The following is a 15,947-nucleotide window of genomic DNA, read 5'->3' as shown; positions in this document are numbered from 1 at the left end:
GCTAGGTAAACATACACAGAAAGAAAGAAAGAAAATGCATGTGTATCAGTATATTGGATCCGTGCATTCACTCTTAAAGTGACAGCAGCCTAATAAACCTGGTAAAGTCTGTCGTTAATGAGAATAAAACAACAAATGACAGAAGAAAAATCCCTCACTGATCTTGACTGAATAACTTAAGTAGCTTTAATAAGGATTAATCTATATCTAATGTGTACTGTTTCTATTCAATTCAGATTTCAAATCAATATTGATTATTGTGAATACATCAGATACAGTACATGGCACATTTTCTTAAGGAAAAATATCTCTAATCCTGTAACTAATGCTGTAAACTAAACATGGTGTCAGTTGGTGCTACATTAATGTAATGTTGAAGTTTAAAATTAACTGATTTGAATATAAACAAATTACACTAAATTGTTTTTCAATAATAATAAAGTTATAATAACTTTACAATTAGATGATCTAATTTCTACTCGAATTTGTTTTTGAAATATAAATATTTAAATGGTGACTTGCCAGATTCATTCAAACATGCATTAATATTGAAAAACACAAAAAATTAGAATATATATATATATATATATATAAAATCAAAATTTTCATCTCTAGCGTTAATTTTTCTAGCTGACTGATGAGTTTATTGACTCTCGGTATGTTTTTTGTGATGTTACGTGGCTGATTACAAGCTGTTTTAATGATGCCTTTCTGCGGTTGAAACACTGAGCGATTACATGTGACATGATACGAATTATACCTTCAGATGTGAATTCATGTTTTCCGCACTGAAACTGGTATTAAAGAGGAGATGATCATTTGTGAGCCGCTTCTCTTGAACTGAGGCACTACTGCAATCTGTCACACCACATTAAACAGTTTTTTTATTTTTTATTTCACAATAAAATGGACAATTTGAAATCTGAGACTTTGATTCATATCAAAAGTAGCAAATCACAAAGATTATTGCGATTTATTGGATGGGAGCGGCTCTACAAAGTTCTGTTCATCAACTGAAAACAGGATGACTAATCGATTCTTGGGATTTAAGCAGCGATATATGTTCATTAAAAATGAGACTCGATTAAAATTGAGAAAACAATATTTTTCCGCCCAGCCCTAATAAACAGTGCTCATCATGTAAACTGCATGAGAAACCTGACTAACAAACAGCTTCCAATAGAGTTTGATGTTAGCGTACAGGGGACACTTGGTAAAATGCTGTAAACATCTAGCATGTCTAACATAGTATTACGGGGCACAGTATAAAAAAAACACATTTCAAGATCCATTTATGCAATACAGTACAGAAGTATGCTGGTCGGCATTTATTTTGACTGGGCCACATGCCTTTTTTTGTCACCAGCGATAAACGGGCACTACATATCATTCATTCCAGCTGTTGCCGGATATCTGCTAATCAGGAGAACTGAGACGGCACAAGGTTAACAGCAGCGACCTGCATCCAAAGCCAAAGGCATCCGACTGAACAAACAACCCTGCACTCAATGGCTTAAGTGTTGGCACACAATGGAGTTTATCCACGAAGAGGACAGGGGATGATAGCAGATTACGATTAAGTTAACTCTGCTGTGTTGTGAAATGCAGGCAAAACAATGGTGGAATCAGGAAATCCATGCACGATGCCATTAAAGGGATAGTTCACCCAAAAATGAGCCTGTGATGTTTATCTGCTGACCCCCAGGGCATCAAATGTAGGTGTGTTTGTTTCTTCAGGAGAACACAAATGAAGATGTTTAACTCAACCGTTGCAGTCTGCCAGTCATAATGCATGTGAATGGGTAACAACTCTATGAGTGCAAAAAAACATGCTTAGACAACATGAACACACACCCTGCTGCTCGTGACGACACATTGATGTCTTAAGACACGAACCGATCGGTTTCTGTGTGAGAAACACAACAGTATTAATGTTATTTTTTACCTCATATCAGACGAATCTCATCTAGTGTTCAATCCCGTCATTACTTCCACCTAGTAAGGTCAAACTGGCGCGATCATAGATAAGTAGATGCCTCATTCGGCCGATCCGTGCAGGCACTAATGAGTTATCTTTACATATATCTATGATCGCGGCAGTTTGACCGTACTAGGCGGAAGTAATGACGGGATTGAACACTAGATGAGATTCGTCTGATATGAGGTAAAAAATAACAAATACTGTTGTGATTCTCACAGAAACCGATCGGTTCGTGTCTTAAGACATCAGTGTGTCGTCACGAGCAGCAGGGTTTGTGTGTGTGTTGTCTAAGCATGTTTGTTTTACTCTCATAGAGTTGTTACCCATTCACATCATTATGACTGTCAGACTGGAACGATTGAGTTAAAAATCTTCATTTGTGTTCTCCTGAAGAAACAAACACACCTACATGTTGATGCCCTGGGGGTCAGCAGATAAACGTCACACTTTCATTTTTGGGGGAACTATCCCTTTAAAGGAGACATAAGATTGAAAGTCAAGCGACATTAAAATAATAAACAGAGACTTCGGGGTCATATATACAGATCAGTGAGAAGCAAGCTGCTAGCAGTAAAAAAACTAAAACAAAAAAACTACGTAACTATGAACTGCATGCTTCATCGATTCCGAGGTTCAGATTCAAGAATGAATATGATTCATGGTTACAAAATGAATTAACAGTACTTTGAGTAAAATTTGGCTGGAAGGCAAAAATAAAAAAAATAAAAAAAAGTGGCCGAACAAGAGAGGCCGAAGTGGGAGGCGGAGCTGACCCTTAGACCATGATACTATTTCCACCCCACTGCAAATCTCAGCTGCCAAGCCTTACATAACACACAAACTCGCTTCAACCTGTCTTTAACAACCACAAGCTTACCTCTCAAATCGGCTTGAGAACCAAAGACTTCAAAAAGCGACCTCCCTCCTTTTCTCTCCGCTCACATTCTCGATTTACTTCACCTCCCACCTTGTCCTCCCTCTCTTTTTTCCCACCTTCTCAAACAGCTCTCTCTCGCTAAAGGATCCCTGAGTAACTGACACCGCTCTTGAATTTTGAGAGTTGTGGCACAAGGACACCGCTTGTTCGCCCAACAGCAGGAGGAGTGAAGGGGTAGAGAGGGGGGGAAAGCTCCCTGGATGCTTTTGACTTGGCAAGGCTTGGAGAAGCTCTTCAGGCAGAGTTTATCTGCTGGGCTCTGGCAGTCGGCCGAAACTGCTGGTGTGCATTGGGCTACAGGGGGATTGAATACTGCATCCTCAGCCAGCGACGGACCTGTCACTTACAGTGAGCTATCTGCAGGGATTTAGAGAGAGGGAGGGAGAAAAATTGAGCGAGAGAGAGGAGGAGGAGGAGAGAGCACCAACTATTTATAGCCTCTCAAAGGCTTCCTGTTACTGTTCAGCAAAGCAGAAAGGAGGGGCAAACTCCCAGAGAGGGAGAGTGAAGCATAGAAGGATAATGAGAAATAGAAAGAGACTTAACCCTCAGCTTTCATTCACACAGAAACATGGCTACCCATCATCAGTCAGCGAATAACACCGAAGACCATAAGCCAGTTGCAACAAGCTACGGCCCCACTTTATATTAGGTGGCCTTAAGTACTTTGTACTTACATCAAAAAATAAGTACAATGTACTTACTGTGTTCAAATAGTATTGCCAAACACTTTTGCTGATATTGAGGTGGGATACGGGTAGAGTTCGGGACAGGTGTGGTGTGTGTGTGAGTTTAAGGGTAGGGTTAGATGTAGGGGAAGTGCCAACTGTTTAATTACAAACGTAACTACAGAAATAAATTACAGACATAATTACATACAGGTATTTTTAAAATGCAATGCAGGTCTTTAAAAGACAACTCCGGTGAAAAATTAGCCTAGGGGTAAAAAAAAAAAAAAGGACTGCATTTACATAGCGCTTTTAACAGACCCTATGGCCATCCAAAGCGCTTTACATTTTTGCCTCACATTCACCCATTCATACACCCATTCATACACTCATTCATACACCCATTCATACACCGACGGCGATGTCAGCCATGCAAGGCGCCATCCAGCTCGTCGGGAACAGGACAACTCGACATTTGGTCAGGTGGAACCGGGGATCGAACCACCAACCTTTCGGTTTGTAGACAACCTACATGAACCACTAAACCACTGCCGCCCGTGATTAACAGATGGTTAGCGAGTAGATCGTTCTCTGGGATGCGTTTTCATGAAAATCGAATGTAAAGAGTTTTATCTCTAAAAACAGATTAGCTTATAACGCGAGTGTATGGGACACAGAGTAAGTGAAATTAAACCGCTAGTTAATACCACTAACAGCTCAAAATAGCCTCACACTAACACAGCAGCATAATGAGGGTCCCTACATGCAGACCGAAGCACTGAGAACTTTGTAAGAGTACAAACAGTTTAATAAGAAGATACTTTATAAAGACAGAACATTACGCGTTTACAGACGGCGGCCATCTTGGAGAACAGTCTTTTCCTTGCTCTCAGAGTTGCTTTCAGATTGGTCCCGAATAGCTCTTAAGTTAAGACTCCTATGTAAAACTTTTTAAGCTAAATTAGGAGTTTCCTGAGACGACTCTCAGAATCTTTATAAATACGGGCCCAGATATTTTTCAACATAATCACACTTTTTATCTTACTACAGGCCTAATATATCAACCAAATTGAAGCTACTTCAGGAATATAAACACTACTTTAATGCAGATCCGAATTCAGAGGGACAACAATTTCACACATTTGCCACGAAGCCCTGTTTAGATCGTATGCTGTGAATCTGACACTGAGGAACGCTTTGCATGCTCTCCATTGTTTGCATACAGAGGAGTCAAGTGAGGTCTAAATACTTTTAACAGGCAAGCACAAACACTGAGCAAATTGTGTTCAGAGGAACATAAAAGGGAGATTTAAGGGCCACAGGTCTCTTGTAAAGTCGGCGACAAGCAACAATCCTTCATTACGCAAATCCTAGTTCCTATCAAGTCAAGAATGTGACAGGTAAGAAGAGGAATGAAGAGACACCAGAAGTGAGCCAATGGCTAATCAAAGCGTGTGTGTGTGGTTTCACCAATCCATGAGCATCCTTCAACAAAGTGCTCTTTGGTAGATGCCGTTCACACACCCTTGGGTACATCGTGCCCGCAATGCTCTTGGGCATCCCCAACATGGACTATAAAATGAGAATCTCTTTCACACTCTTGCTCTGCCTTTTTCAGAGAGAAGCCTCCGTTTGATGACCTCGTTAGTTCAAGCACTTAATCCGCTAATGCCCAGATAAAACTAAATGAGAGAGGACGGGAGGAGGGAAGCAGGAGGCAGGGAGGGTGGGAAAGAAAGTGGAGTAGTTGGGGAAAGAGAAGTTACAACAATTACCTTCTAAAGAAAACTCTGGCCATCTGCTTAAAGGGTTAGTTCACCCAAAAATGAAATGAAACTCCTCACCCTAACGTCGTTCCAAACCCCTAAGACCGCCGTTCATCTTCAAAAATAACAAAAACTACGACTTTATTCAGCATTGGCTTCTCTTCCGGGTTTGTTTTCAATCCTCAAATAAAGATTCAAACGGTTATGAATCAGTGAATTGATTCATGATTCGGATCGCCAATGTCACGTGATTTCAGCAGATTGACACGCGATCCGAATCATGAATCAATTCACTTTGGATTGAAAACAAACCCGGAAGGACAATGCTGAATAAAGTCGTAGTTTTTGTTATTTTTGGACCCAAATGTATTTTGGATGCTTCAAGAGACTCTAATTAAAGGTGCACGATGCAACTTTCCGTCCACTGGCGGACGCCTATTCTAAACAACGGTGTAGTTTGATGACGCCAGGTGTGAGCGCAGTATTTTGTGACATGTGGTCTTCACCTCACAGCCGGTGGAATATAGGACTCGGGCAGAAATCATGTACATGGATGCGGTTATTAACGTCACTGTAGTCTAAAGCAGAGCAGGACCGAGTGTTGTGGAGCTGAGCACGGCCGCTGGAGCGATTGATACGCAAACACACGGCTCACGAGCACCGGGACTTTTATTATGACGGGACGGGACACAGTCGCCGGGCTCTCGCACTTCCGCTTTTTTCGATCAGGTAAAGCAGCTCTTTTTATCATATCAGATACATTTAAGTGTGTTTAAAATGATGTTATGACGTGTGTGTTTGCTCGGCGCTGCTGTGACATGTTCACACTGCTAAGAGAAAAGCGCTTCTGCAGAATAAAACCGAGGGTAACGCAGATATGACACGATTGACAGGCAACTCGCTCAAACGCTATGCTGACACGTCCCGGTTCATTGGTTAAAATAGCAATTTTCTCACAATTCACAAAAAGTTGGAAACTTCTGGGATATTGTAGGTACTCAACTGAACAAAACATATACCGCTGGCCTAGTGGTTTTTGGATATTTTACTGCAAAAATACTACATAGTGCACCTTTAACCCACTGATGTCTCATATGGACTACTGTGATGATGTTTTTATTCCCTTTCTGGACATGGACAGTATAGTGTGCATACACTTGCATACGCTCTCTGACTAAATATAAAATATCTTAAACTGTGTGTGAAGATGAACGGAGGTCTTACGGGTGTGGAGCGACATTAGGGAGAGGCGTTAATGACAGACATTTCATTTTTGGATGAACTAACCCTTTAAGACTTAAGAACTACTGATAAGGTTAACAATGACAAAAGTCTAGTCAATTGATCTGACATCCAATGATTGCAAATGAACGCATATTCCAAGAGGAGATCTCAAACTTTGCAGAGGTTGTAATTTTCCCAGCTCAAGTTGAGATATTCTTGGTTTTCCTAAAACTCCTGTCGGGTTGAGCCGATAATTGGATAACCATTCCAGAGCCTCTGTTGACTGAGCTCTGGAGTTCTGGTTGAGGTCATAATCACCGGTGAATTTTAGAAGAAACTCTCAGAGCTACGCCTTGAAACACTGCAATCTGCAAAGCACCAACTCTCTTGGCTGAGGCTAAAAAAACCAATTTCCTCTTGTGAGGCAGATCCTTAAAGAGAAAAGGGGTTTTATCTGAGAACTCAGCAACTCCGCCATTTCATCCAGAGCCAAGGGATCAATTTGCAGGGAAGAGAGAGTAGAAAACGAGAACCCAGAGTGCCTTCTTACACTCAGTTAAGAGGTGAGAGAGAGAGAGAGAGAGAGAGAGAGAGAGAGAGAGAGAGAGAGAGAGAGAGAGAGAGAGATAGAGAGATAGAGAGAGAGAGAGAGAGAGAGAGAGAGAGAGGCTTGGAGGACTTTGATGTGGCCTACGTTTCTAAGGCTAATGTTTGTTGCACCTCCTGTAGCTATTTCAAACAAAATCACACACTGTGCACTGAAAAACAGTTCTTCCGTCTGAGGTTGATTATCATAGTTGTTAGCTGGATGACCAACAGCTCCATTTGTTGACCTGAAAAAACCTGTTTTCTGTTCACCTGATTTGAGATAAAGATGCAAAAACGTATGATACTGTTATCGTCATAACACAGGGGTTGCATTTGCGAAAGTGGTGGAAATTTCAAAGGAGTGGTTAATTTTCAGTTCATTCACCAAAATGATTCATTCAGTAATAGGGATGGCGAAAACTAAACATTTTCTCGACCGCCCACCGAGCCTCAATAGCCGGTTGAAACCGGTTAACAAATTAGTTTAAAATGTGCTGCGCTATTTGAAATAACAGCGACGAGCCGCGCCTGCAATTTCGCAACTCTGTCGCATCTCTCTGCCGCTCTCTCTCTCTCTCTCACACACACACACACACACACACAAACACACGCACACAAACACACACACAGTCCTAGCGCTGCCGCCTCCATTCCACTCACGTCACTTTTTTAAAATCCCCTACAGCGTGAAACACGAGTCCCGCAAACGCGGCGCCGAGGAGCTTGTTTGTAATCTGAGGACAATGGCTCCTTAGTTTCAAAATGGTTTGGGTACGAGGTGATCGCGTTGAAAATAAAGGCATTTGTCTAGCATTAGAAGCTCATTTGAATCATTGCCGCGGCTCATTTAAGAAAATGACAGCTCCGAAGAGACGCCGCTTTAGTTTGAGGTAGTGCTAACAATAATAAAGAAAGACAATCAACACCTTGTGTTTCCACTGAAATGTAGATGTAATATATTTCCAAATGTAAGCCCATCTAATGAGGAATGTTGTGTAATAGACTGCAACACGATAAAACCAATGGATAAAACAGGCACCTTCAGAATGTGTATAAGACGCACCGGCCAAGGCAGGTCTAACTCACTTTTTTTTTTTTTACCGACAACTTTGATCGGTTAACGTTGCAAAGGTCAACCATCGGTTAACATCCCCTATTCAGTAACCATTTTTTTAATATTACATAAATATGACAGCAGATGACATAGTGTGTTTTATGTGTAGCGAACTTATTCACTTACAAAAATTGTTGCAAACTGATTTGGATTTTTTTAAATGTGTGCATTGTGTAATCATTAAATAAAATAAGTCTCAATAATTGGTTCAGATGACCAAAGCAGGTTTTCTTGCATGTTCGTGAATATTGACACGTCCAACTGCACAATGATCAGAATTTGAGCCGCTGAACGAATCCGCTGTACGCGTGTCCAAACATCTCCATTTTAGCCAAGCTGAGACAGGCGTATCTACAGAAGTTTGATGAATAGCCGGATTTATTATGACTGTTCCTCAGAGAAGAGTGCAGTGTGAGGACAGTCTCGAATATGAATTACCAGCATGCTGATCCGATCTCAGCGGCAGCCGGAGAGAGACAGCAGGGCCTGAATACCAATACACGCTTCCTGGACCAGGACAAGGACTTGATTACTGATGCCTGTCAGAACGAGTGGAAAAGTCCTTAAGTGTACTCTGGAGGGAAGCCTGCAGGCAAGAGAGCTGCTTTCAATCAATTCTGACTCAAGGAAAGAGGGAAAGGGAGTGAAAGAATGAAGAGTAAAAGAGGAAGGAATATGAACTGGCTGAAGACTTCTGGAAAAGACAAAAAAACAGCGGCTGCATCCAAATCAGTTTTTAACCTACAGGACCATAAATAAGAGCAGGTAATTCAGGCCCAAACGATGACAGGTGGGCCATCTTTTAGGGCTCAGCACCTTTGCTCTGCCAGGAATCGCAGGGAAATATGATTGTGGTTTTAACCACAGAGCTCTCTGGGTGTCTAATAAGGATAAACCCTCCTCAAATCAAACAGCAGAGCGGAAAACAGAACAAGAATGTCAAAAATGATGTGGGAGGTTTTTCATAACACATGCAGTGGTAAAGATGTGGGAATACGGCTTTCCCGGCTCAAGGTGGAAGCAACTTTCTGGTGATTTGTGGGGTCAAATCCTCCCATCTTCTGCCGGGCATTAAAAAATGGCCAAGTGCTGGAAACTCTTCTCTGAGGGATTCTGGAGAAGTCATGAGGGCATGCATGTGAAACTTTTAAATGATAGATTAAAAATGTGTTTTTAGTTTCATTATGTGGGCAATAAATTCGACCAAATGCAGCTGACCCCATTTCAGAAGATGCACGATGTGTGAGGGCCATATAAAACCTCTTCACCAATCACTGATAAGACATCTTGAAGCATTAAGTTACTTAAAGACTGTCTAAGCTCCAGATTTTGGCCACGATATGGAAAACATCATACAGGTTCTTCTGGTTCAGTTCTGCATAACAGGATTAAGAGCAAAAGCATCCAATGTTCACCTCTTGGAATCATCTTTGTCTGAAAGTGACCATCGTTAAAAACGTCTTGCAGACATTTGATATAAGGCTCGGATCCTTGGCTCCTTTAAGTGTCCACTTGTTGGGGTAATCAGAACACCTTTTTTTAGGGGAGAAACTGAGCAGACACTAGTGGTGGTGGTGGTGGGGGGGGGGGGGTATCGCGATATTTTGTGTGGGGATATTGTATCGATACAATGATATTTGATTATTTCAGTTTATTTTGTGCAGAATTTTACTATAAGCTTTGCTCTTATAACATGGGAAACAATTATCGTTTTAAATATTTATTTCAGACTGTAATATCACAAATAGGGATGTACGATATTATCGGAATGACATTGGAATCGGCCGATAATAGCTTAAAATATAAAAAAATCATCATCAGGTGATATGAAAGAGATTTGCCGATATGATAACCTGTTGATATACATGCGCCTGCAAAACTCACGTGAAGAAGCAGTACTACAGCGATTAGACCATGTCAGCACTGTGGACATTCTTCAAGTGAAAACAAGCAAATACACTGTGATTTATATTGACGGTTTTTAAATACATTTGTGAATGCATGCAGAAGGACATGACTGTCAACAGTTGCCAGGTTTTCACAACAAAACTAGCCAGAAACTAGCCCCAAACTAGCCCATAACAAGCCCCAAACTAGCCTCAAAACTAGCCCAAAACAAGCCTTAAAACTAGCCCAAAACAAGCCCCAAACTAGCCCAAAACTAACCCAAAACAAGCCCCAAACTAGCCCAAAACTAACCCAAAACAAGCCCCAAACTAGCCCAAAACTAACCCAAAACAAGCCCCAAACTAACCCAAAACAAGCCCCAAACTAGCCCAAAACAAGCCCCAAACTAGCCCAAAACTAACCCAAAACAAGCCCCAAACTAACCCAAAACAAGCCCCAAACTAACCCAAAACAAGCCTTAAAACTAGCCCAAAACAAGCCCCAAACTAACCCAAAACAAGCCCCAAACTAACCCAAAACAAGCCTTAAAACTAGCCCAAAACAAGCCCCAAACTAACCCAAAACAAGCCCCAAACTAACCCAAAACAAGCCTTAAAACTAGCCCAAAACAAGCCCCAAACTAGCCCAAAACTAACCCAAAACAAGCCCCAAACTAGCACAAAACTAGCCCAAAACAAGCCCCAAACTAGCCCAAAACTAACCCAAAACAAGCCCCAAACTAGCCCAAAACAAGCCTTAAAACTAGCCCAAAACAAGCCTTAAAACAAGCCCTAAAACTAGCCCAAAACAAGCCTTAAAACTAGCCCAAAATAACCCCAAAACTAGCCAGAAACAAGCCTTAAAACTAGCCCAAAACAAGCCCCAAAACTAGCCCCAAACTAGCCCCAAAACTAGGTTTGGGCGGTAATACAGTAAAATGGTATACCGCGGGATCTAAAAATAGCAACGGTATCAGTTTCAATACCGTCAACAACAAAAAAAAAACAGATCAACTTACATATTGCTGATCAACAATTAATTATTAAATATTTAATAAGTTGAACTAATTAAACTATTTACATATTAAATACTATTTATTTATTAAATGCCTAAATATGTGTATGCGTTGTTGTGACAGCGTGGATGAGAAAGAGAGAGAGAGAGAGGGGAAAAGACGGCGAGTCGGGCACTGAGTTATTATCGAAAAAGAACACAACTTCTGCAGTTTGGAAGTATTTTGGGTTTTGACGGTAAATACAGACGAGGCAATTTGCAAATTGTGCAACAAAAAGATGACCGCGAGAGATGGAAATACCTTGAACCTAAGGGCGCATATCCGAAACCACCATCCTCACTGCTGCGTGGATGAAAAACCGAGCGCACCCTCGGACTATGCTGTAATATTGCCGAAGCCTTTTGTCACACAGCTGGCAATGTAAGCAATAAGCATGAACTCCACAAGAATCAAGTGGACATGGGACTCACAAAAAAAAAAGTCAATTGTCTGACAATTGTCTCATAACGGTAAGCATAAAACGTGCAGAGAGTTTCTCAGGGGCAGGGGCTCAAATGTAAAAAATAAAAATAAAAATATAGGCCTATATATATATATATATATATATATATATATATATATATATATATATATATATATATATATATATATATATATATATATATATATATATATATATATATATATATATACGCCAAGCCAACAGTTTGTTGACGCTGTCTGAGCCTTACATCATAAGGTTTTAATTATTCACGGTAATACCGTATACCGAGGTAAAATAGGGAGGAGGTTTGACGGTATCAAAATTTGGATACTGCCCAAGCCTACCCAAAACAGCCCAAAACAAGCCCCAAACTAGCCCAAAACTAACCCAAAACAAGCCTTAAAACTAGCCCAAAACAAGCCCTAAAACTAGCCCAAAACAAGCCTTAAAACTAGCCCAAAACAAGCCCTAAAACTAGCCCAAAACAAGCCTTAAAACTAGCCCAAAACAAGCCCTAAAACTAGCCCAAAACAAGCCTTAAAACTAGCCCAAAACAAGCCCCAAACTAGCCCAAAGCAAGCCTTAAAACTAGCCCAAAACAAGCCCCAAACTAGCCCAAAACAAGCCTTAAAACTAGCCCAAAACAAGCCCCAAACTAGCCCAAAACTAACCCAAAACAAGCCTTAAAACTAGCCCAAAACAAGCCCCAAACTAGCCCAAAACTAACCCAAAACAAGCCTTAAAACTAGCCCAAAACAAGCCCTAAAACTAGCCCAAAACAAGCCTTAAAACTAGCCCAAAACAAGCCCTAAAACTAGCCCAAAACAAGCCTTAAAACTAGCCCAAAACAAGCCCTAAAACTAGCCCAAAACAAGCCTTAAAACTAGCCCAAAACAAGCCCCAAACTAGCCCAAAACAAGCCTTAAAACTAGCCCAAAACAAGCCCCAAACTAGCCCAAAACTAACCCAAAACAAGCCTTAAAACTAGCCCAAAACAAGCCTTAAAACTAGCCCAAAACAAGCCCTAAAACTAGCCCAAAACAAGCCCTAAAACTAGCCCAAAACAAGCCCTAAAACTAGCCCAAAACAAGCCTTAAAACTAGCCCAAAACAAGCCCCAAACTAGCCCAAAACAAGCCTTAAAACTAGCCCAAAACAAGCCCCAAACTAGCCCAAAACAAGCCTTAAAACTAGCCCAAAACAAGCCCCAAACTAGCCCAAAACTAGCCAGAAACAAGCCCCAAAACAAGCCTTAAAACTAGCCCAAAACAAGCCTTAAAACTAGCCCAAAACAAGCCCCAAACTAGCCCCAAAACAGCCCCAAAACAGCCCAAAACAAGCCCCAAACTAGCCCAAAACTAACCCAAAACAAGCCCCAAACTAGCCAGAAACAAGCCCCAAAGTAGCCCAAAACTAGCCCCAAACTAGCCCAAAACTAGCCCCAATCGAGCCCAAAACAAGCCCAAAACTAGCCCAAAACAAGCCCAAAACAAGCCCCAAAACTAGCCCAAAATCGAGCCAAAACTGAGCCCAAAACAAGCCCAAATCGAGCCAAAACTGAGCCCAAAACAAGCCCAAATCGAGCCAAAACTGAGCCCAAAACAAGCCCAAATCGAGCCAAAACTGAGCCCAAAACAAGCCTAAAACTAGCCCAAAACTAGCCCAAAACAAGCCCCAAAACTAGCCCAAAATCGAGCCAAAACTGAGCCCAAAACAAGCCTAAAACTAGCCCAAAACTAGCCCAAAACTAGCCCAAATCGAGCCCAATGGCATCAGTCAGTTAACACACACATTTACTAATTTCTACATGGTGAAAGGCAGACTATATATGCCATAGGAGACGATTCAGTGTAAATATGCTTTCAGTTGAGGCAAAATGAAGTTTGTTTTCACGTTAGCTTAACGCAGCGTGCACGCACGCACGCACGCACGCACGCACGCACACACACACAGCTCTGATCTAAAGTTAGACTACACACACGAGAGCGCAGACAACAAACACATCGGACCCATTTGAATTCTGCACAGACTGATGTATTTTAAAGCGATATGGCGGAGATTATGATGATAAGCGGTTCGAGGAAACTGGCTTTACCAAACAGAGAAAGGTCCGCTCTTGCGCTCTAGTCAAACTGTGATATGAACGAAACACTATTGGCTGTTTGAAAAAAGGGGAGGAGCTGCTAACAGCTGGAGCCGTTTCAGGGGAAATCACGTCAACACATTGAATAATGCGGCGTGTTTCCAGGCACTTCAGCGGGCCTTTCAGTATCACGATAATATTGAATTGTGGGGCCTCTGGCGATTCCCACCCCTAACCTGAATTTCCGTGGCGTTTCAGAACAGCCTCCTCTTCACAATAGCCTGCTTGAGCGTCTACAGATGGAGGGCCAGGCATGTGACAAGGTAGGGCTGATGGGGCCCGTCTGTCTCGCTGCTTCCAGGAAGCCGGATTCCAGGGCGCTAATCCAGAGAGACTCAGAGGCCCAGAAATGCCATCAGGTCCCCTGGCAGAGAACACATGCTCGCTTTGTGTCCCAGCTTGCCTTCGACGAAGGGCCACAGGAACGCGAGCCTCAGCACAGTTCACCAAGTGGGAACCAAAGCACCCCTTGTTTTAATCCTCCGCAAGAAGCCATCGAGTAGGTGGAGTGGAGAGAAGATTGGGAATGAAGAGATGGGAAAGAGAGGGGACAAACAGTTTAAAGCGCTGGTTCTGTGGTTTTTTCTAGGCTTGGTTGTGTTTATGCGGTGCAGTATAACATGTCTTAACACTTCTTTTTTTTTAAACGCTGTATTTTTCTTCTATTCTCCCTTTATTCGACACCGCTGTCTGTGCTTTGAACGGCTCGTCTGCTTCCTGCTTCTCTGAAGCCCCTCCCTCTGAGAAACGCAATGGTCTTAGATTGGTCAGATGGCCAGATGTAGTTTCCCGTATTTTTATTGGCTGAAGTGAGCACAGGTTGTCATGGAAACACCACGTCCCTTCCCATTACGGGCAGAAGTCACATCTGCGGAGACTAGCGAGGGTTTATGATGTCACCAACCCAGGAAGAAGCTCGTTGTAGTCCAAACCGGCCATTTTTGTAGGCAATAAACTGCCGTAACTTTAGAAGACAATATCTCCGTTTGCATTGAACTTTCAGCGCTGTAACTTTGCAGAGACTGTTTATGCTCAAGCAGCGACATTACACACTAACTAAAGTTAAAAAAGTCAAATCGCATGACACCAGCCCTTTAAAAAGAAGATACTTTATAAAGACAGTACATTACGCGTTTACAGACGGCAGCCATCTTGGAGAACAGACTCGACGAGTCGAGCCACGAGCGCTGTGCTAAGTGAGCTGATCAATAGGACTTAAGTTCGGGAAATCGAATTACATGAATATTTTTTATTTATTTATTTATTTTCTCTGCGTTCAGTGCTTTCTTCCGGAAACAACGGACCATATGAGATTCAGTCACAGTTCATCATTAAGCACAGCGCTCGTGGCTCGACTCGTCGAGTCTGTTCTCCAAGATGGCCGCCGTCTGTAAGCGCGTAATGTTCTGTCTTTATAAAGTATCTTCTTATTAAACTGTTTGTACTCTTACAAAGTTCTCAGTGCTTCGGTCTGCATGTAGGGACCCTCATTATGCTGCCGTGTTAGTGTGAGGCTATTTTGAGCTGTTAGTGGTATTAACTAGCGGTTTAATTTCACTTACTCTGTGCCCCATACACTCGCGTTATAAGCTAATCTGTTTTTAGAGATAAAACTCTTTACATTCGATTTCATGAAAACGATCTACTCGCTAACCATCTGTTAGTTACCCCTAGGGTGATTTCTCCTCGGAGTTGTCTTTTAACGGCAATCACACGGGAATCTGAATGGATCGAGGGGTTCAGTGTGAGGCTTTTCGGCTTTTCTCAAACTCTTAAACTGTAACAAATCTTCTTTTCAAAGCGGTGGCTTCTGTCACACAGCACTTTGTTGCAACTGTTAAACAACTGATGTGTTTTTCTTCGGAAACACTGCCTTTCTGTTTCACATTTCAGGGTGTAAGCCCAGGAACTACACGGACACACAGGTTTTGGAAGATGAACCGTGAACTGAAACCACATTCCTGAGTTGAGCAGTCACTGCGTGCTACGGCTCTCTCAGCAACGCAGTTCACAAAACGCTTGACATTCTCCAACACACAGCGCACAGGAGGCCAGGGGCCCGCCATGCTAACACCTCATAAATCCCTCCATTCCTCCCCCCCGACGGCACCTTCAGGGGCCTATGGATACAAGGACAATAA

At 42.1% G+C, this 15,947-nt stretch overlaps 1 protein-coding gene across 4 annotated transcripts in view; it reads right to left on the bottom strand.

The window, feature by feature from the left end:
• Window positions 1-15,947, bottom strand: part of znf609a (zinc finger protein 609a) — a 197,713-nt gene that overhangs the window by 79,285 nt on the left and 102,481 nt on the right. The window contains exon 1 of one of the 4 annotated variants that reach the window (XM_067436942.1): window positions 2,859-2,971. The exons of the other annotated variants lie outside the window; for them this stretch is intronic. The gene's annotated coding sequence lies outside the window, so the exon portion shown is untranslated. Of the gene's footprint in view, window positions 1-2,858; window positions 2,972-15,947 lie in introns of those variants that run through there. 4 annotated transcript variants of the gene reach the window in all.

The sequence above is a fragment of the Pseudorasbora parva genome, chromosome 25 (assembly GCF_024679245.1).
Source record: "Pseudorasbora parva isolate DD20220531a chromosome 25, ASM2467924v1, whole genome shotgun sequence".
Lineage (NCBI taxonomy): Eukaryota > Metazoa > Chordata > Actinopteri > Cypriniformes > Gobionidae > Pseudorasbora > Pseudorasbora parva.
The sequence above is the reverse complement of the archived record's forward strand: the minus strand, read 5'-3'. Positions and strand labels throughout refer to the sequence as shown.